The sequence below is a fragment of the Gekko japonicus genome, unplaced genomic scaffold (genome assembly GCF_001447785.1).
Source record: "Gekko japonicus isolate JY-2015 unplaced genomic scaffold, Gekko_japonicus_V1.1 scaffold415, whole genome shotgun sequence".
NCBI lineage: Eukaryota > Metazoa > Chordata > Lepidosauria > Squamata > Gekkonidae > Gekko > Gekko japonicus.
This window is the reverse complement of record NW_015173136.1, coordinates 622,278-642,983: the sequence shown is the minus strand read 5'-3', so window position 1 is coordinate 642,983 and position 20,706 is coordinate 622,278. Positions and strand designations below refer to the sequence as shown.

The following is a 20,706-nucleotide window of genomic DNA, read 5'->3' as shown; positions in this document are numbered from 1 at the left end:
GTACACATAGATCTACTTACAGCACTCCTAGTTTTAAATGTACTGTATCTAATGTTTTCTTGTTAACAAAGTCAGATTTTCTTGGAAAAGAACGAAAATGTCATAATTGTATACATATTTTATGCTGAGGTAGTTGTGCAAGAAACGTACACGTGGGCACACCTTTTCTTGAGGCCATATAGCTGGCCTTTGACAAATATGTTAAACTGAAATTCGTACTACAGAAGACTTCTAGGCCTTGGAAGGAAACACAAGCAAGAGCCCTAAGGCAACTAAGTACTAACAAATTTTCTATGGAATGAGTTTTCACTGCTCAGAGCCTACTTCATCACACCCATGGAGAAACCCAATTCCCAAACATAAAAATAATGGATTTATAAAGAAACTTAGGTGTACAGATGTTTCCTTCAAAAATATATGTGAACATGAAGACTTGTTTCTTTGTCAGTCAATGCCTAAAAACATTAATATAAACATACAGGCATCTCAAAATTGGCTAGGCCATGATTGCATAATTGGTGAAAAATACTTGCTTCAGACTGGTCCTCAAAATTCACATAAGCATTATCATCAAGACCACATGAAACAGCATCATTTGATGCACATATCAGGTTGACAGACCTCCAGTATTTCCCCATCAGCTAAAGACTCTTAAAATTTTATTGGCTGGGGTTGACTAAAGAACTACTGTAAAAGTAGTTAAGTTTTTGCCCTCTGCTACGAAAATACAGGCTGAGATAATGCCGTGTGTACTATTTTCTTTGGTAACTTCTAACCCTTTTCATTGCCTGATGTACTAGGATGAATGAGATATATTGAGATATGATTTTAGATTGATTAATTAACATTGTTGTGTTTCTGTATGGCTTGTGGGTAGTAATAAAGACTGACTGATCCATTAGCTGACCTCAGGTTGTTCACAGAAAAGTGATCGATCGTTTCCCTTCCATACGTCTTAGAAGATAATCTTAAAAGTTAATGCTCCTTACATTAGTATTCTTGGATATTACAATGGATTGTATTGGGTTACTGTATGTCAGACTGGCCACTGGTTTTACACTTTGATCCTTAATATGTTTATTTGAAAAATCACTCTTGAGGCTTTGATTCACACAGGTGTGTATGAGCCATTACCTAGAGCCTATGCTGTTCTGGTAATGTATTATGGAACCAAGTAGACAGAGTTAGATATGTGGTTCCTTTCCATATAACTATTGCCCTGCAGGCAGCTTTGTCGTGACAAAAGGAGACTGCATCTGCTGGTTGCTTTTTAGCCTGTTCTGAACAATTGCTACCTACAGCTTTGGGGAGCAGAGTTAGAAAAGACGGTTGGGTTTTCAAAACCAAACGGAAGTCTAAAATAAAAGCCAAATGCTCTTAATCTTTTTAGTTAAAAAACCCTTGATCTCTAGTACTTTTTTGATACTGACATTATAATCCTATGTATGCTACTAATAAGCAAGTCCTTTGACATGCTAAAGAATGCTAAGTAAGCATGCTAAGGAATGCACATTGCTAGGCAGAAAAAAAAATTGCCTGGCAGTAAGACAAAAAAAATTGTCTAATAGTTTTCAATACAGAAATTAAGCATGTACTTAGCTCTACTCTTTCATTAAAACCAACAAGAACAAAACTGCTCATTTTTTTTTCCCTAAACTGCCAAAAAATCCCTGTTTCTTAATCATATTGTAGTGCAACCCATTGATTTCATGTGCTGAAGAAGGGTCGACTTCAGTGTTCCCTCTAAGCTCAGTTAGTGAGAGCTAGCTCACAGTTTTTTAGCCTCCAGCTCACACTTTTTTGTCTTAGTTCAGGAAGGATGGCTCCAGAGCAAACTAATTTATGCAGTAGCCAAATTGCTTGCTCACAGCTTTAATGCCAGTAGCTCACAAAGTAGAATTTTTGATCACAGGACTCCACAGCTTAGAGGAAGCATTGGTCTACTTCTATTTAGAACTGCACTGTTAGATAGCACTGATGCAACATTGATTAAATTTGACATTTTGGGAAAAGGCACCTCAGCTTCTTAAAAAACTTCCTAGTTATATATAGTACAAACAGGGGACCCACAAGAATGTGCAAGGGGCATCTCATTTTCCCCTCCCCCACTATTTCTACTTTCTCTTCTCTGAAAGCCCCCACAACCTCTCCCCATTTCTTGCTAGGGTTGCCATTCCCCCGTTGGCGACTGCCCAGTTTTGTGGGCTTCTGTCCACCGCCAACCAGCTAGCTGGCAGGGGAAAATCCCCCCCCCCAGCAATGTTGCGCAACATGCTTACATAACCCAGAAGTAACGTAGGCACATCAGTGATGTGGGGGGAAGACGCTCTGGTTTTGGGGCAAAACTCTATGGTTTGAGGCTGATTTTACCATAGAGTTTTGCCAGACACCAAAGTATTGGCTGATGTGCAAACATCACATCCAGGTGGCATAGGCACATTGCAGCATTCCTCCCCACTCCTGGAAATGTCCACCCCACCCCGTGCTGGCACGCCGTTTCCTGCTTCCTTTCCTCTTTCCCACCCACCAGCCAACCTACATTTATCTGCCCCCATGTCTTCAGCTTTCCCTCCTTCCTTCTCATGACAGCTTCTACCCAAGAAAACTATGGTCCAGCTACACGGTGCTAGACTCAAGGTTGGACCCAGTTGCACGGTGAAGAACCTGCAAGGACTTGCAGGGGCCATGTTATTTTCCCCGTATCTGCTTCCCCATACAATTTCCTCTTCCCTTCCCACAACCTCCATATCTTAGGGTTGCCAGACCCCCAGTCCAGCCAGGGGATCCCCCGATCTTAGGGGTGCCAATCAGCCGCCAGGCAGCTGGAGGCCCCACACCCGAAGAGGCCCATCACGCATTGACATGGTCAGCGCAGTGAGGTCACATGGAAATGACGTCTTCACACCAGGGACATCGTGCATCGAAACTAACATTTTGGCCAAAAGGCTAGTGCGCTGGCGCACGACATCCCCAGCATGATGACGTCACTTCTGTGTGACTTCATCGCGCGGACGATGTCACACGCCGTGACATCACCCCGTCCCCCACACTCCCGGATGTCTTCCTCCTACCCCCCCCCCGGACAATCAGACCTGGCAACCCTACCATATTCTCACCTTTTCTTGCTTATTTCCCACTACCCACCCACTCACCTGTCTATCTTCCCCTATCACCAGCCACATTTATCATTTATTTACTTCATTTCTGCCTCAGCTTTCTCCACAATGTGGTCCAAAAGTATCTTACATAATTCTCCTCTCCTCCATTTTGTTGTCACAACCCTGTGAGGGTGAGAGTGTGTGACTGGCTCAAGGTCATCCAGTGATCTTCCATGGCAGAATGTCTCCCACATCCTAGTCTGAAGCTCTATCCATTACACCACACTGGCTTTTGTGGGATGGCTGCTCTCGAACAGTAGCAAGCAGCCAGGCCTAGATAATTCACGGCAGTTGTATGATAGCAAGTAACTCAGGGATTGTGGCAGGCCTGGCCCCAATTAGTCCTTCCCCAAAAGACAAAAGCGCCCTGGAAAGGCCCCTGACCCCTTCCCTGCCTTTTCCTGACTGAAACAAAACCTTGAAAGCTGGCAATACTGTTGTGGTTGCCTAGCATTGGCCGTTGGGGGCATTCATTTCTTAAAGCTTAAAGATTCTATTATTTAACCCCTCCATTTCTGTTTGTCTATTTTAGATTTCAGATTTTTCTGCAAACCCAGGGCTTTTCTCAAATTTGCAGAAAGGTCTTGTCTGCCAATAACCCCAATCACAGGATTTAATCATCCAAAAATGGGGCCATGATGAGAATTAGATATATTGATAAACTAGCATGTTTTCCTCCTTTTGATAACCCTTTTTCATTTCAGTAGACTTAGGTGTGTCTATGACTGGGCTGCTATACACACATGATGCCACCCTAAACATAATTACAGCTCTCTAATCTCATCATCTATAACTTATTTAAAAGGTATGGCTCTGCTAGGATGGCACTAATAGTTGCTTGGGCTGCAATCCTAAAAATACTTTCCTTGGAATTAGCCAGACTGAATACAATAGGACTTGCTTCTGAATAGATCTGCTTAGGATTGTTATGAGGAAATTTTAAAAACATGTTTATGCCCCTCTCCCTGAGAAATGTTGTGACCAACCCAGCAAGAATGGATGGCTATGGACCTGCCTTGAGGTTTTCTTTGTTATTTAGCAGTGGCAAACCTGTTAATTAAAACATGCCATTATCTCAGTGGTTGGTCTACTTCTACCATTCAGGATCCAATTAAGGTTTTCTTTAGGAACCTGCAATTCTTTTCCCTGTGCAGCAATGAAAAATTTTGTTTCATTGCTCTTGTGCTAAAGTGGCATGCATTGATTTAGACTCTAATCTGTTAATCCCTTCTCTTGTACTGAAATTAATGTCATGCATGCATCTGTTTGCTTCTACTTTGCAAACGTCAATGTCTTTCAAATAATTGTTCAAATAATTTTGAATTTTGCCACCATAATGAAAATGCAGAACTAATGAAATTTAAATTCCCATTTTAAAAAGTGCACTGTGTGCAATATGTATGCATCTGTTTATTTAATACATACTACGGTATTTCTGAATTGCCTCTCCTATCCAAGCAATTAAGGTGCTCAAAGTAGGGTTGTCCTTTCCCAGAGGCGGTGAGAAATCCCCTTCCCCAGCACTCATTTCCCATCCCTGCTTCTGTGGCCAACAGGAGAAAAATAATCTTTAAAAAACTGTTGTCAGGTGATGGCATGACATCACTTCCAAGGGAAATGTGGAAGTGATATCAGTCCATTCTATGAATCACTGGAAACGCTACGGTTTATCATACAGTTTCCAGCAATTACTAGAAAGTCATGACATCACTTCCAGGTTTTTCCCAGCTTCAAAGACAGTTCAATGGAGACGGGGCACCAACCTGAAGGAAGTCATATTTCAGTGAAGAAACTGCCACCTACCCTGAGACTGCAGAAGACAAGGGAAAGACACTTTGATCTCTGTCAGGAGGCAGAGGACTAAGAGCCTCATTTACCAGCTCTCACATAGAAGAGCACTACAACAAGGAGAAAGACCACTCTAGCTAGAAAATGAGTAGCTGGAGGGAGCATAATCCCCCCCCCAATTCCTGACAAAAAGAAATGTGCTCCAACTGGCAGCTGATATGATACTGCAGAAGTGAGAGGAGGGCCCTAAGGCCTCTGTCACAAGACAGAGGATGAAGCACTGTGAGATAGTTCCACTAGTTGCATCCAGGCGAGAATACCAATGAGGGAAGATCAGCCTGGGCTCAACTGGGTATAAATTCTAACAGTTTTGATATCAGAAAAGTAATCTCCTTTACCTCTTTTCTCCACTAATCTTCCCTGCCCCCCCCCTTTTCTCATCTTTTTACTTTGTAAGCCAGGGTCTGGCCTTTCGTTATTGAATGTATGAATTTGGGCTACTCTAATTAACTGTTAACCCTGACGTGGATAGCCCAGGCTAGCCTGATTTCATCAGATCTTGGAAGCCAAGCAGGGTCGGTTAGTATTTGAACGGGAGACCACCAAGGAAGTCCAGGGTTGGGACACAGAGGCAACCACCTCTGAACATCTTTTGCCTTGAAAACCCCACTGGGGTCACCATAAGTCAGCTGCGACTTGAAGGCAAGAAAACAATCAGTGTCAAATACATCTGATTCTGGCGAAGTTTGTTGTACTAATGTAGATTGGATGTGATTTCTACTTGCAGCAGTTATATATGTTGCCCTGTTAGATAACATGATTTGGTCGTATAGTAGTCTGCTATTCTTTGGGATGATTATTCCTCATTTTACTTCATGTAAGAAGAAAATAAGGTATCCCTCTAACTCTAACCAACGTTGTACATCGATAAAATTACACAGCTTATACGACTGTGTTTTTTCCAGGGGTCATTTCCTGCAGGAGCGCACAGGAACGGAGCTCCAGCAGTAAAGAGCCCAGAGGGCAGGCACATGCAACAAGGCCCACCCCCGGCTCCCAGAAGCCCTCAGTCAGAGCAAGAAGCAGCCAGGTAAGCTGCAGAGCTCCCCCCACCCCGGCCCCCCAGCCCAAAACAGTCCAGTGGTACTTTTAAGACCAAGTTTTATTCAGGTACAAGCTCTCCCTCCTCTGCAAGGACAGATCTGCACGTCCCCCCCCCTCCAATAGCTAGCAATCCAAAACAGTGCAGTGGAGTCTGAGCAGTGGGTGTTGCTTTTGACACATTTCCAGTGATGTCAGGGGGTGTGGCACATGCAAATAATTTATGCTAATGAGTTATGCTAATGAGCTCCTGCACCTCTTTTTCTATGAAATGCCCCCTGGTTTTTTCTAATACAAAAACAAACTTATACTGGAAACTCACTTCTGGCTAACGCTAAGCATGTGTTTCATACATGATTGTGCCTGGTTTGCATAGGCAGCAAACGGATCAATACGATTATTTCAGACTCTAGAAAAGAGCTCCTTTCTAAGAGGGAAAAAAACAAGAGGTGGATTTTTACTTTAGTAGAGCTGCTGCAATTTTCAGCATTTTGGCATTATGTTTCTATGCTAAAGGCAGTCATCAGCAGGTCAGATGTATTTTTATCAGGTCACCTAGAAGGTCTGTCAGACTTAATTGGTGGTTACAGGTGATCTAAAGTTTGCTTCATAAAAACTGTATAAGCAATTAGCATTCACAAAAGACGGAACAATCAAAGAAAGAAAGGGGAAAAAAACAAAGAACAAAATACGTGACCAATTTCCAAAAGTTCACAGTACTAGATGCAACCCAAATGCATGGATTTCACTGGGCCGCATCTACCTTCTGAACTTTATTTTATTTAAACTGAAAGTTAATAATTAGAAAAGTTAATGCAAAATATGCTGAGTATACAGTCTACCCCAAGGGAAAAAGAAAGGCCAGGATACCCTTGGTTGTGGTTTTTGCTTTCAGTCTGCTAAATTAGCAGGAGTATTGGGTTGCTATACTACAGTTGGCTTTAGTTACCCCATGGGTTATATAACTCCATGGCTTTATAGAATTTAAGTGCAGAGTTTATGCCAGGCAAACTTTAGTAATGTTAAGATTATGCATGCTTTAGGTTTTACAAAAAAAGTGTGCATGGAAAAAGTCCTTTACTTGGAGCTTGCTGTGTTTGTGTAACTCTAATTCAGCTATAACTTTTTAAAATATAACATTCATCAAAAAGTAAAATGTGGCCAGCTTTATATTTAGGCAAAGGATCAGAGGCAAAGAGTGAGAAATAACATCTACTTAAAATTCTGTATCAAAGCTTTTGACTTTGGTCTCAAGCTCATGGAAAAAGGAAAGTACACTAGCTAGTGTAACTGAAAACTGTAGATCATAAGGATATAGAAGTAAAAACTCCTACATGACTACAGTCCACAGCTAAACATATATGAACAAACCCTCTTTATATTTGGAAGTATTATGAGAAATGATTGCCAAGAAAATATTGAATTTTGCCCATTTAATTATTTGAGACTTTATGATATAATAATTTATATCTTTGGAAATCATACATTAATAAGCATTCAATTCAATAACCATATCTCCATGCCATAAGAAGTTAAGGGAGGATACTTCGTGCACCATGCATTGCAAAAGGAGTTTCTTCAGAGATAGCACTAGATGGATTCTACCACGTCTGAAATGTGTTTTACACCCATGATTTCCATCATCACAACAACACTGTGAACTAGACACAGGAAGAGTCTCAGAGGCCACCCAGCAAGCCAGGGTTTCTAAGCTCTGTTTTAAACTCAGCCTCCTCAAAATCAAGTTGAATGTTCTACCCAAATGACCACACTGGACCCATAAAACATTGTTTCAATAAGTAAGTATTAATCACTCTATAATAAATATTAACTTATGAAACACAAACTCATTAATAGCAGACTTCTAATTTAAAGCTCACTGTGGTTTTCAATGGGAGAAAACCTGACCTCAAGTACTTTCCAAGCAGTCAGATGATTCATAATCTTAAAAGCCTTGAAACCCGATCTAGGCATGCTTATAAGCATCAGTGAGTTCAACACTACTTACTGCCACAGAAAGGTAGCAGCTTTACATCCCAATCCTACATGTTTACTCAGATACCCCACTGAGTTTAATAAGGGCTTACTCCAAGTAAATGTGCACAGGACTGTAATCTTAGCTTCAACTCTACTATGAATGATGTTTCCTTGCTTACCGAGTGAATAGTCTTCATTCATTTATTTACTGTCTTCGTTTATTGAAATGGAGGTACGAGATCATGGTTTCCATACTGCGCCGTAAAATTACAAAGACCCCCAGTAATGTGCCTTCAGATACTGACTGCCAATGTCCACCCTTCTATCAGAAGATGACAGAAATGCCCTGACCTAGATAGCCCAGGCAAGCCCGATCTTGTCAGATCTTGGAAGCTAAGCGGGCTGACCCTGGCAAGTATTTGGATGGGAGACCTCCAGAGAGTACCAGGGCCGGGAGGCCAGAGGCAGGCTATCAAAAGCCACTTCTCCGAATGTCCTCCATGCCCCCGGTAGGGGTCACCAGAGGTCACCATGACTTCCAGGCATACACGCACACACACATACAAACACACACAAATGCAAAAATATTCCTCCCCCCCCAAAAAAGGATGACAGAAAACACTCTAAAACAATGATTGAAAATATATTACTAAAAATGCATTATGAGTGAAATCTGTTCTACCTTTGAAATGCACAGATCTCCAAGGTCCTTCAGTGATGTTCTTTGTTTTTTCAGTCAGCAGAGATGGCTTCTGCCATGGTCACCACTTACCTTGTAGGGGAAATTGAATGAAAAAGCAAGTTAGAACATGATGAAATAGGAAAGATACCCTTGAACACATTTACAGTTTCCACCACAAATGCACTAATTGATGATTAGCCTTTTTATACTCCTTCAGTCCCATATCACTCTCAAACCAAAAAGAAATCCCAAGGTTCTTCAAGAAAATGTATATAGGCTTGCCCATACAAATCGATAAATATTCTAGTAAATCATTAGAGGACTTTAACATTTTCTGTTCCATTAAATCCAAATCTTCAAAAATGCCTCCAAACTAACTACACAGGTCTTTTGGAGAACGGAAACTTTGCTATGTCGTTGCCATAGGGCAGCATAGAGACATGACTCTAAACTGTATGTAAAAAAATGTAACCATGGCACAGTGGCAACAGTAGATGCCCCACCTACTGGGTGAAAGACAGCAGCTGCTCCAAGACTGGATAGGGCACCTCACAAGGAGACAGCAGCAGCCTGATGGGCCCCCGGAGTGAAGGATAGTCTCCCTCCCACCAGGCAGTGGCCGAGCATAGCAGCGCAGGACAGGAGGTTTGCCAGCCAGGGCATTAGCTGGGGGCAAGGAAGGAGTTAAGAGAGGAACTAAGACTCAGAGAAGGGAGGGTGGTGCGGGACTTGGCCAGCATGGGTACAGCCCCAGGGATAAAAAGGAAGATACCAGGAGAGCCAGTGGAGATGAGGAAAGGAAGCAGATTAGACAAGGCTGAGAGGATACAAAGAAGGGTGAAGAGCTCGGACCTGGAGCAAGATAAGGCTATCAAACTGAAGCAGGCCTGGCAGAACTGCCCCAAAGAGGCACAGCTAAAGTTGTGAAGGGGCAGAAGGGGATAAGTGAAGGAAACTGTGCTCGTGAGGATGCCTGTGGAGACTTTGCTGAATCCAATAAAGAGAAAATTAAGGATCACCATTGCATTTGATGAGTTTCTGCTGCTCATGGAAATGACTTATGATGTCCTGCTCCCCCCCCCAGGGGGGGAGGGGCAGCACAGTAACACACATTTGTGAAAGAACACACATTTGTGAAAGAGTGTCTAGAAATAAAAGTGTCACCTTCTTGGTAGTGTCCACGCAAGCAATTCTAATGTAGAAAATACAATACAGTGAAAGCTTAATAATAGACTATTTCGTGCCCTTTGGTGATAACTCCTCCAATAAACAGGTTTTATTATACCAGAACTTTTATTTATTATTTATTTTTCAGTTTCAGACCTGGATTTAATATTACATTTTTCAAGGTTTGACCACTTCCCTTTGAAGCAGATTTTGCCCTCCCCATTTTACCTTAATTTTACCAAAGCCCCTGATACAAGATAATAGGTTATTCTACACAGGTCAAAGACTGCAACAGCAAATTGCAATCTAAAGCAGCCTTTTATTCTAGGAGTTAGCTAATGCTAACTTCAGTTTTCTGGTTCAGGTTTCCTCTGAGGATTAGTTCATTTGATAATATAGATAAACACATGTATAAACAAGGCAACATATCTTTACCAGTAAGCAATTATGGGCTGTACTAGAAAACAATACCACAAAGTTTTGTATGCAAGTTTAATTTTTCCCCTCACAGCTGCAAAACCACCATCCACAAAGCACACCAACCATTTCAAAACAGTTGAGCAAGGGCTCTGATAAAAGTGAACTAAAAAAAAAATCCCCGGTTTACACAGAGATCTGAAACAACTCTGCTTACACACAGTTTTTGTGTGAAAGGACTTTAACTCAGCTTCAAAACAGTCATATTACACAATCTCTGAAAGCACTTTATAGGGCTACGCCCAACTGATCCTGGACAGGTACTCCAAATTTTCCCCTTGTAACTCTCCAGTTTCATGACATCTGAATAGATTTGCCCCAGGACAAACACAAATTCATTACCCAATTGCCCTTGAGCAGTTCCTCTGAAAAGACTAAAACAGTTCTAATGTTGCTGTTCTGCGAAGCACAATGTTCACTGGTACCAGAAATTTTATTTAGAACTCTTGGTGAAGTACATAGGTTTCCCAACTCCAGGGTATTCTACCATCTAGCCACTGACTAGACAAGCCAGACTTATTGTAAAAATTATTTAAAAACCCTAACACAAATGCAGGATATAATGTCTAGATTCAGTATCATGCACACATACGTGCATGCAGTTTTGGTGGATTACAAAGCAGCCATTCATGAGCCAGTGAAAAATTTATGGAGAGAGATCACAGATGAAACAGAAAGGAATACTCTGTACAGAACAATGAGCTCCTCTTACTATACCATACTGAACACCTTATTAGCCCTTCCACTAGCCCACTTATATGAATAACTCCCCCATAGCATGATAAATCATTGAGCAGCTTGGCATGCCTTACAATTGTTGAAAGCAGGCACAGAAGCACTTTCTTTCCCCTTAAATATCAAAAACTATGATGTCAGAAGTGCCTGGCCAAATCAGGTAGGTCAGCCCATGCTGCTACCTTGGGCATCATTACTGAAGAAAAAATGGTTCTTTCAAGGAAAAAAAACACCATGAAAATCTAGTGCTTGAGAGGAACATGGAATGAAGCAGGTTGAAAAGAAGGTAAGGGATAAAGCTGCACCAGGAACCAAGAATTTTTAGATCCTCAATTAGCATTTTAGATCCTCAAAAGTCCCTTTTGAACATATAGAAAGACAATATTAGCATCTGGGTTGACTCTAGCTGTAGCGCCTTTTGTCAACATATTATGCAGTATGTTGTAGCTCATTTTAAAAGAACTTGTATTGAAATACAGGTGTGGTGATGGGTACACTACCAGACTGACTGGAGGTGGCCAAAGGCATCAACATGTGTTGGATTCATGCAAAAACAATGGCCAAGAAAGTCTGTGAATGTACTGTATAACTTTAATAATTTCATTTTGCATTAATTGAGGAGAAATGATTATGAAGTCCTACAAAATGTTATCGCTTTTTTAAATCAACCCAAAACTGCACCCAACTAAAGTATTCCAGAGGGTAAGAAGATGGCCCTGTAGATTTTTAAATTGCTATGAAACCATTTAAGTGCTAGTCAATTTTAGCAAATTGATGTTTCCAAACTGGTAGTCCTTTTTGCCCCACAGTCTCAGAACAAAGCAAATTTGGGAACATTCCTAATCTATAATTAGGAAAAGAATTACTAAAATATGGCTTCATTATAAAGAAGAAATATTGAAGTATGCCAACGTAGTGAAGAGAATCTCTTTAATCGATCACGATGACTGGGTAATGACTGATGTAAAATTTCTGGAAGTTTTGAAGCCATGGAAAAATATATATGTAATCCTTCTTTATCAAATCTAAACACATCACTTTAACATTATAACATACATAATTTATTAATCAGTATACACAATTCTAAGTCATGCTGGCCACATGACCATGGAAACGTCTTCCGACAGCGCTGGCTCTTCGGCTTTGAAACGGAGATGAGCACCGCAACCCTAGAGTTGGATTCGACTGGCTTTCGAGCAAGGGAACCTTTACCTTTTACCTTTATACACAATTCTACTTTATGTCATACTTATGAGATTTATGAGGTACAAAAGTATGAATGTCTTACAGTGCCATCTTAAACAGAGTTACACCTTCCTAAGCCCACTGAAGTCAATGGATTTAGAAGGGTATAACTCTTCTTAGTTTTCTACAAGCAAAACTGCAAATAGGTACAGTATTAAAGAAAGCAACTTGCTGTACCTTATGCTGCCTTAGCACATGCATCTTAGTTTTTGCTATGTGAGGCTGGGGAAAAAATTAAACTTGAAAACAGAAATTTTGTAGTAAACCAATGAAAGTGTATTATTTGGAAAGAAACAGTCTCAAACTCACAATACAACTACCGGTATACTGAGTTAAACTTTATATTACTAACAAAACTTAACTTTTCAATGGTGCATCATCATCATAATACATATTATAGCAAATTATTTGTGGACAAAATCTGCCACATTGAAGCAATAATATATCATTGATTTCTGTAGACATATATAGCACATTTTTATCATCTAATGCTATAGATTTGTGTGTAAAACAATCTTTACACTACATATTCTGAGTAAGTAAAACTTCTTTTTAAAAGGCATTTCACTCATTTCAAAGAAGAAAATAAGTCACAGTGTACCAAAAAGCTTCCATGTAGGAAATAAGTTCTTGGAACAAAAAAATAAATAAATACGGGCAGTGTCGTTTCTTAAGTCTGCCCTAGCCATATAGTACTCTGGCTGCTAAAAATCATCTAGTTTCATGCAGGTGTCAGTGTGGTATAGTGTCAGATTAGGACCAGGGAAACCTGGGCTCACCAGGTGACCTTGGGCTTCACAGTGTCTCCTTGGCCCAATCATTCTCCCTCAGGCAAATACATATCACAAGGCTGCTGTGAGGATAAAACAGGGGGCAAAGGAACCAAGCAGGCCACTCCAAGCTCTCTGGAGGAAGGGCAGGATAAAAATGTACTATCAGGAGGGAGTCTTACAGGTTATCATAAGCTGGTGGCAGGTTACAGTAAATCTGCTTTATCTGCAAAACAATTACCTTGCAAATACATTAGGTTGAGACACATAAGTCATATCTTGCCTAAGGCCAGCCAGTCAACTTCATTGCAAAAAGATTTGAACCTTGATCTCTAAGCATCGTAACACTGCATTACACTGCTTAATTAAAATGGTTCTTGCTGGTGCTATATTCCATTCTTAAACTGTCACAGTCATTATTCTTGTAATATATATATATTAATACAATGTTGGAGCCTATGAAGAGGAAGCTCAAGGCAATCGCAGAGGCAGACTTTTCTCATCCTCCCCCAGGAGCGCCCCCCCCCCCATACTGGGAGTTAGAGAAGCCTCATGAACAAAATACCACAAACCACAAGGGGCTGGCAATGAGGGAGTTGAAACAGACAACAGCCACTCCCAGCACCTTCAGCTGAGAGAACAAGTGGAGCACAGCAAGCCTCTATTAATGCAAGGGGGAGGAGAGTCAATTTCACCCAGTTCCCCCTCATCACTGCAGCCATCCATGTCTTGTAGCATTTTACCCACCAGGCTTTCCCTCTGAGCTCCAATACTGGCTTGGAAGGAGATCTCAGGAGGTGACTGGGAGAAGGGACAGACCTACAAGGACTTCACGGAAACCAACCCACATATTTTATGGCTACAGCTTGCTGCTACCATAAATATACAGCCAAGTACGGTACATATTTAGTGTCTTTCCCTGACTGCATGACTGGTTCTTCACTAGGCTGTGTAGCTTCTCTCTACAGCCAAACTGTACCACTGCGGCCTCCCAAATGCAGAGCAGAGTCTGTATTCAAGCAACCTATGAGCTATGCTGCCAAGACCACAGATAAGCGTTCTCTCTTAAATCATCTCAGCAAAAGGCACAATTTCACTTGATCCAAAATGGGGGCTGTGACACAGATAAGAAGCGCTCCAGATTTTACAGCTTCCTCTGCTCTATTTCAACAGAGGTAAAAACCTGCAAACTGTTAAGCCATCTTATCTCAAATATCAGTCCTGCACAAAAGTTGCAGAGCAGACATATTAGAGTGAAAGCTACAGCTTGATGACAAAATCAAGAACATAGTGATTTTGCAGGGCAAGCTGTTATTTTCATCAACACTTGTCACATGACTTTACTTATGTATCGTCCTCCGTTAATATATGGGTCAATGAATGTTATTAACATCTAAATGCCTGCTTGCGCTCGGCTTTGTGAGAAATCATTTCTTCTAAAATCCGATACCTGAATATCCAGGGAAGTAACATCCATTCAAGCCAGAATTAATTGAAAAACAGTCATACTATATTCCCCTTTATTAAAAAAAATAAAAATTATAAACCCCAATTCACAGTGAGTGAATTTTAATGGAAGCAGAAGATACCTGAAAGCATGCAAAGGTAGTTTACAGGCAGCAGCTGGCCAGTCAATGAAAGACCTCCATTGATCACCTACAGCAAAATCACTACTGAAATGCATAACACACAGTAATGAAATGATGTCATTTTACATTATCCCAAAGGACGAAAGGGGCGGGAGGATTCAGTTAAAGTAAAATATGTAGAAAATAAGGACTACATGGAACATGTATAAACACTCTTGAAAAATATTGTTAGGAACAAAGCTGTAAAGCAGTCATGTACAACAGTACACACTTCCAGCGTGTTTATGCTCAATCTGACTTCTTTATTTTCACCCAGGAGAGGGGTGAGGAAAGAGACATCAAGACTGGGGAGTAAACTCCCATGCAGCTGACAAATCAATGACGTCTTGCAAAAAATGTGACTTTACAAGAGCCTTTCAAGGACAGAGCCTGCCGCCGTGTGCAAATGCAACGCAGCATTATTATATTTTTAAAAAGAGAGAGAGAGAAACAAAGTTAATGGGGGGGGGGGATAAAAGCAGCTTTTAACCACTTCTCCAGCCGCATCTTCCAGGAGATGAGCACTGTCTACAGTCTCTCGAATCAATTAATCAATCCAAGTGGCCGCTGCTCGGTGTCCACCGATCTACTTACATGCAAAGTTCAGAAAACAAGAGGATAATTCCCAAAACTTTTCAAGAAGCGCCCCCTCCCCTCCGCAGCTCCTCACTTCTCCGGGCTAGACTTGAGAAGTATATTCTTTCTAGTCAATGGCAACCCAGGACGATACAGTCTGAATTGAATCCAGATTCCATTACTCCCCCCGCAAAAAAAAACAAAAAACCCCAACCCCAAAACCTTCAACCATCTCCTCATTGCCCCATTTGCTCCTTTCCTGGATGCCCTAGAGTAGATTTTTAGTCAAAGAGGGGAGATTTTTCTCTCCTCGCTTTGACCGTCCTGTCATCTCCCCCACCCCAGCAGTTCTCAGCTACACACAAGACAACGAAGCACATTTTTAAAAGAAGGGGGAACCGGGGGGGCGGGGGGAGAGAGAAATAAAAGCAAGTTGCAAAATCGCCTCCACCTCAAGCCATCGAGACAGCCTCTCTTTCTCTCTCTCTGTCCAAGAGGGGAATGAAAGTGTCTCCGCTCTACTATTCTACACATTGTAACACTATCTGCCCAGGATCAGACCAATGGCACGGGGATGGGAAAGAGGGGAGAGGGGAGGGCACGAAAAGGCAGCGTGCGGCTCCCAGCGCGCCCTACGCAGCAGGACCTCTTACCCCGGGCGACGGCTTCACTCCCCCATTGCCGGAGCTTCTGCCGCGGCGGCCCCGAGGGAGCCCGAAGGAGGCTCTCTTGCGGAGACTGCCCACAGACTCCCCCGCCGACACTGCAGCGCCGTGGACCGATCCTCCCAGAGAAAGGAAACGGGCTTGTCACTTCCTGGATCGTTTTCTCAGCGAGCCCTCCTCCTTTGCCCCCGCCCCGGCACCCGGGGTGCAGTTCCTCCTGCAAGGGCTGCTGCCCGGGTGGCTCAGGGCGCGCCTCTGCAGTATAAACGGCTCCGGGGCAAGGCGAAGGGAGGGTGGCAGCTTTTGCAAGCCGGCGTGGTGGTGACGGGGCGGACGGCTTGGGGAAAGGGCTTCCGCGTGGCTCTGGCTCGAGAGCGGCCTGTGGTGCGCGCGCGCGCTCGGCAGCTGTCGCTCCCGGGCGAGAGAGAGAGAGAGAGAGACGCACAGCGATTATGTACGCAGCAGAGCCGGCCAGCCTTTCTACGGGTGTCAAAGCGCTCTGTGAGCGGCCGCCTCGCCTTCGCTTCAAAGGCCTGCCTGATTTGCATCGCATCTGCGGTTCTACTGGTGGCGGTTTCCTTGTGGAAGGAAATGCCTGCTTGGAATGGAGCCAGACCTCAGCCCGGCACCTCTTTTTCCGTGACAGGGAAGTAATAACAAAGAAAGTACAGTTTTGCATGTGCAGAATGCGTTTCCCTCCACCGCTTCCCAGCCCCAGCCAGGTGCACAACATATGCACGCACACACTCACACAACACAGTCTTGCATATATCCGGAATCAGGAGATGGTCTTCCAGGTCAAAGGGTATGGCTGCCAAGCAGGATAAAGCCCTGGGATTTGACCTCTTAGAAATCCTTTTTAACGTTTTAGTAATTAAACACTGGTATTTGATGTCAAGTTTTCTAGGCCTCTCCTGCCAACCTAGCAGTTTGAAAGCAAGAAATTGCAAGTAGATAAATAGGTACCACTTCAGTGGGAAGGTAACAGCGTTCCGTGCACCTTGGTGTTTAGTCATGACAGCTAAATGACCACGGAAACGTCTTCGGACAGCGCTGGCTCTTCGGCTTTGAAACGGAGATGAGCACCGCAACCCTAGAGTTGAATTCGACTGGCTTTCAAGCAAGGGAACCTTTACCTTTACTTTCTAGACCTAAAAAAAAAATTGGTCTCAAGGGGCAACCCAAAAGATGCGTTTTCAGGATCCATTGCAATGTCACAAAGAATGCAAGGGTAGAAACTGATGACTCCTTGGGCTGTTTATACACTTTTATACACCTTTCCCCTTGACTAACGGCAACTGAGACCCATCTGTTTTCAGAGGAAAATATATAAGCACAGACCCACATACCGCTACTTCTGTGGTAGAAAAAAAGTTCTCAAAATGTTGCTGGGTCCATATCAGGATAACATGCTGCCTGGATTTAGAAGGACAGTCCTTCAAGGACTAAAATGAAGCATGGAGTATCTTGGCTTGTTGGCAGGATTCGTTTTATACTTCCAAAATTAAATCAGTTTCCAAATACATAGATAACCATTAAAAACAACAATAACAAATCCAATAAAAGCAATAAAAAGCAGATCAAAGCACAGAACCAACTGTTCTCAAATATCTTTGGAAAGGAGCATTTTTGCCATCTTCTCTTGGATCTATAATGGGGGGAGGGCAGACCATGAAAAGGTGTGGTTCCAGTGGCAGTTAACTTAGCCCCAACCAAAGCAGGGCAAAGTATGGAGCAGGTCCCCCAATGATGACCATATAAAGTACTGAGATAGATAAGATCGTGCTTAGCTTCTGTAATTCTATCTGTTGACTGACTAAAGACTGCAATACTGTACATTTTTTAAAAATCTGCCTTACCTATGTATTTAAAGGCCATGGGAAATTAGAAATGTGTTTACTTGTTATCCTAACATAATTCTGCTTGCATGGTTTTAACTCAAATCAGCTTTACAAATGACATTTCTGGTGTTACATTTGGTACAGTTTCCTGTTATTTATTTATATATTTCACGTATACCTCAATTCATTTATACCCTGTCTCCCAAATGAGGACTCTTAAGTGGTTTACAACATGACAAAAAAATTTTAATCATCGCAACAACCCTGTGATGTTGGTTACGCTGCTAGTGTGATACTAGCCCAAGGTCACTCAGCAAGCTTCCATGGCAAAGTTGAGATTTGAACTGAGGTATCCCAGATCTGACATTACCCACTGCACCACACTGGCTCTCATTTATTGTTCTGCACTGGACAGAACTGTGTGAGATATGACAATACATTGTGCATTAATGTACATGGGAAGAGTGATCTGAACTTCTAAAATTCAGCTCTGAGCTCCTGAAGAGGAAGAGTGGCATGGAATACAATCAATACATATGAGACTGAATTTGAAGAAGTATATCTGAAGAAGTGTGCTTGCACACGAAAGCTCATACCTTGAATAAAACTTTGTCGGTCTTAAGGATGCCACCGGACTCAAGCTTTATTCTGCTCCTTCAGACCATCACGGCTACCCCACCTGGATCTATGAGACGAACAGAATTGGCGAATACTGGGCATGGGAAATCCTCAGTTGGGCTTGTAGGATTCACTAGATAGTCTTTGTAAGACCATTTATTTGAGCCTCAATGAGCACCGCAACCCTAGAGTCAGACTCGACTGGCTTTCGAGCAAGGAAACCTTTACCTTTATCCAGGGGTCTTGTTGTAGAAAAAGAGCTGCCGGAGCTCATTAGCATAACTCATTAGCATAACTTATTTGCATATGCCACGCCCCCTGACATCACCGGAAGTGACAGAAGGCCACACCCCCTGACATCACCGGAAGTGTGTCAGAAGGCCCGGCTACTTACCCTCCTGCTTCATCCTCATTCCCAAACGGAATGAGGATCGAAGCAGAGGGCGGGGAAAAGAAGGGGGCGGGGCTTCACCACGTGACCGCCCCGCCCCCTAGAGGTTCTCTTCCGGAGCTCCGTACCTGAGAGCTCCCCCCCGACTAGAGCCCTGCCTTTATCTTCCAAAGATCATCTGTTAGCCATCTCTAAACTGGGAATTGTCTATATACTATTAGGCATCCGTGGCCATGACCTGTGGATATTTAAATCCGTGGATCAGGCCCACAAAGACGCTAAACAGATCTTTCTGAACACTTGGGGGGACTCCTCAGGTGTGCAGAAAAATCTGAAATGTTTTAAAAAATACACAAGGTTTAAATTCCCCCCAAAACAAAGCATTCTCTATGCAAGCACAGAGAATGCAGTTAGCTTCAACTGTTGAAAGAGGCCAGGGGTTGTGCTGGGCCAGCAGTACAGCCCAGGGCTCTACATTGGGGTCGGTCGTGGCGGCTGTGCAGCTCAGGAGCTGTGCTGTGCCCAACAGTGCCACACAGCCTGGAAGCCCTGCTGGGCCTGGCAGCAGCGCAGCCTAGGAGCCATACAGGGCATGCTGCTGGCAGCGGTACAAACTGGGAGTCGGGCTGCGCCGCTGCTGCTGGGCCCAGCAGGACTCTCAGGCTGCACCACCACCACTGGGCTCAGTGGTGGCAGTAGCTGCGCCAGGGAGCCATGCTGGGGCAAGTAGCAGTGACACAGCCATGGAGCCCACTGAGCCTGGAAGCCTCACAGCCTGTTAGCCCAGCAGGGTAGGCATGCCATCAACACCAGCAAAGACCCTGGGTTGCAATGGGCCCAGTGCAAAAGTGGCTCCGGGGAAGTCTGCTGGCTCGCTCAGATCAGCTCCGGGCGAGCCAGCAGAGAGTGCCACCCAACCCTCTCTGGCCAAGCAAGCCAGCACAGTCTCCCCTCCCCCCAGCTCGCCAATGAGTCACAGAGAAATGGGGGGGGGAGACTGTGCTGGTTTGCCCGTGGGGTGGGGTCTGTTGGCTTGCTCAGAACTGCTCTGGGCAACTAGCAAAAAGCTGATGGGCAGCCCAGGGCTCCACGCTGGGCTCTGCAAGAGAGTGGGGGTGTGGGATTCCCCCCACAATTCTCAAGGGCCCCCCGCTTGTAGTAACCTTCTTCTTCCCCTGTTCTTAGACTAAGGTCTTGAACAATAAAACTGAAAAGAAAATTTAAATAAACCCCATTTCTGAACATACCTCCCTTTGGTGCTTCTCTGCCGCCTCTAGAAACTGAGCAACAGAATAGGTACGTTTAGATTAACCTAAAATGATTGTGAGGTCAAATAAGATTATTTTATTTATTTATGTAAAATTTATTAGCCACCTTTCTCCATTGTGGAACTCAACATTGCTTACAGTATAAATAAAAGGGTTTTTTTCAAAAAAACACAATTAAAACAATATAAATAAAACATCCATTATAAAAACACATAAAAAGTCACCATTTAAAATAAAATCAAAAAATTAATTGATGCTTTGCTCGTTGAAGTCCAGTATATTCCAGATCTGTATGTGCTACCGGGTACTCGTGCTGATTCTACAACTGACAGATTAATGGCCATTTGGTAATAAGACTGTTTAAAATTATGATGCTGCTCAAAGTACAAGTAAAACATTTCTGGCTCCTGAGATACATTTTTGTGATGCCAGCTTCTATTTGAAAACAGGTTTTTAGCCTACAGAGAGATATTTGAGGGGAAAGGTTGGCTGCTGGACACTAAACACCCCCCCCCCCCCCAATACCAAAGAGGCCAGCATTCACTATCTCGGTATTTCAGTCACATATTTAAATATTTCAAGAAGTGTCTGTAGAATGTAGAATAAGGAGTAAACAGTT

At 43.0% G+C, this 20,706-nt stretch overlaps 1 protein-coding gene across 1 annotated transcript in view; it reads right to left on the bottom strand.

Annotated features, from left to right (window-relative positions):
• FAM53B (family with sequence similarity 53 member B) overlaps window positions 1-16,184 on the bottom strand; it is a 141,085-nt gene extending 124,901 nt beyond the window's left edge. The window contains 2 exon segments of the mRNA XM_015422202.1: window positions 8,707-8,796; window positions 15,958-16,184. The gene's annotated coding sequence lies outside the window, so the exon portion shown is untranslated.
• Window positions 16,185-20,706: the final 4,522 nt, after the last annotated feature.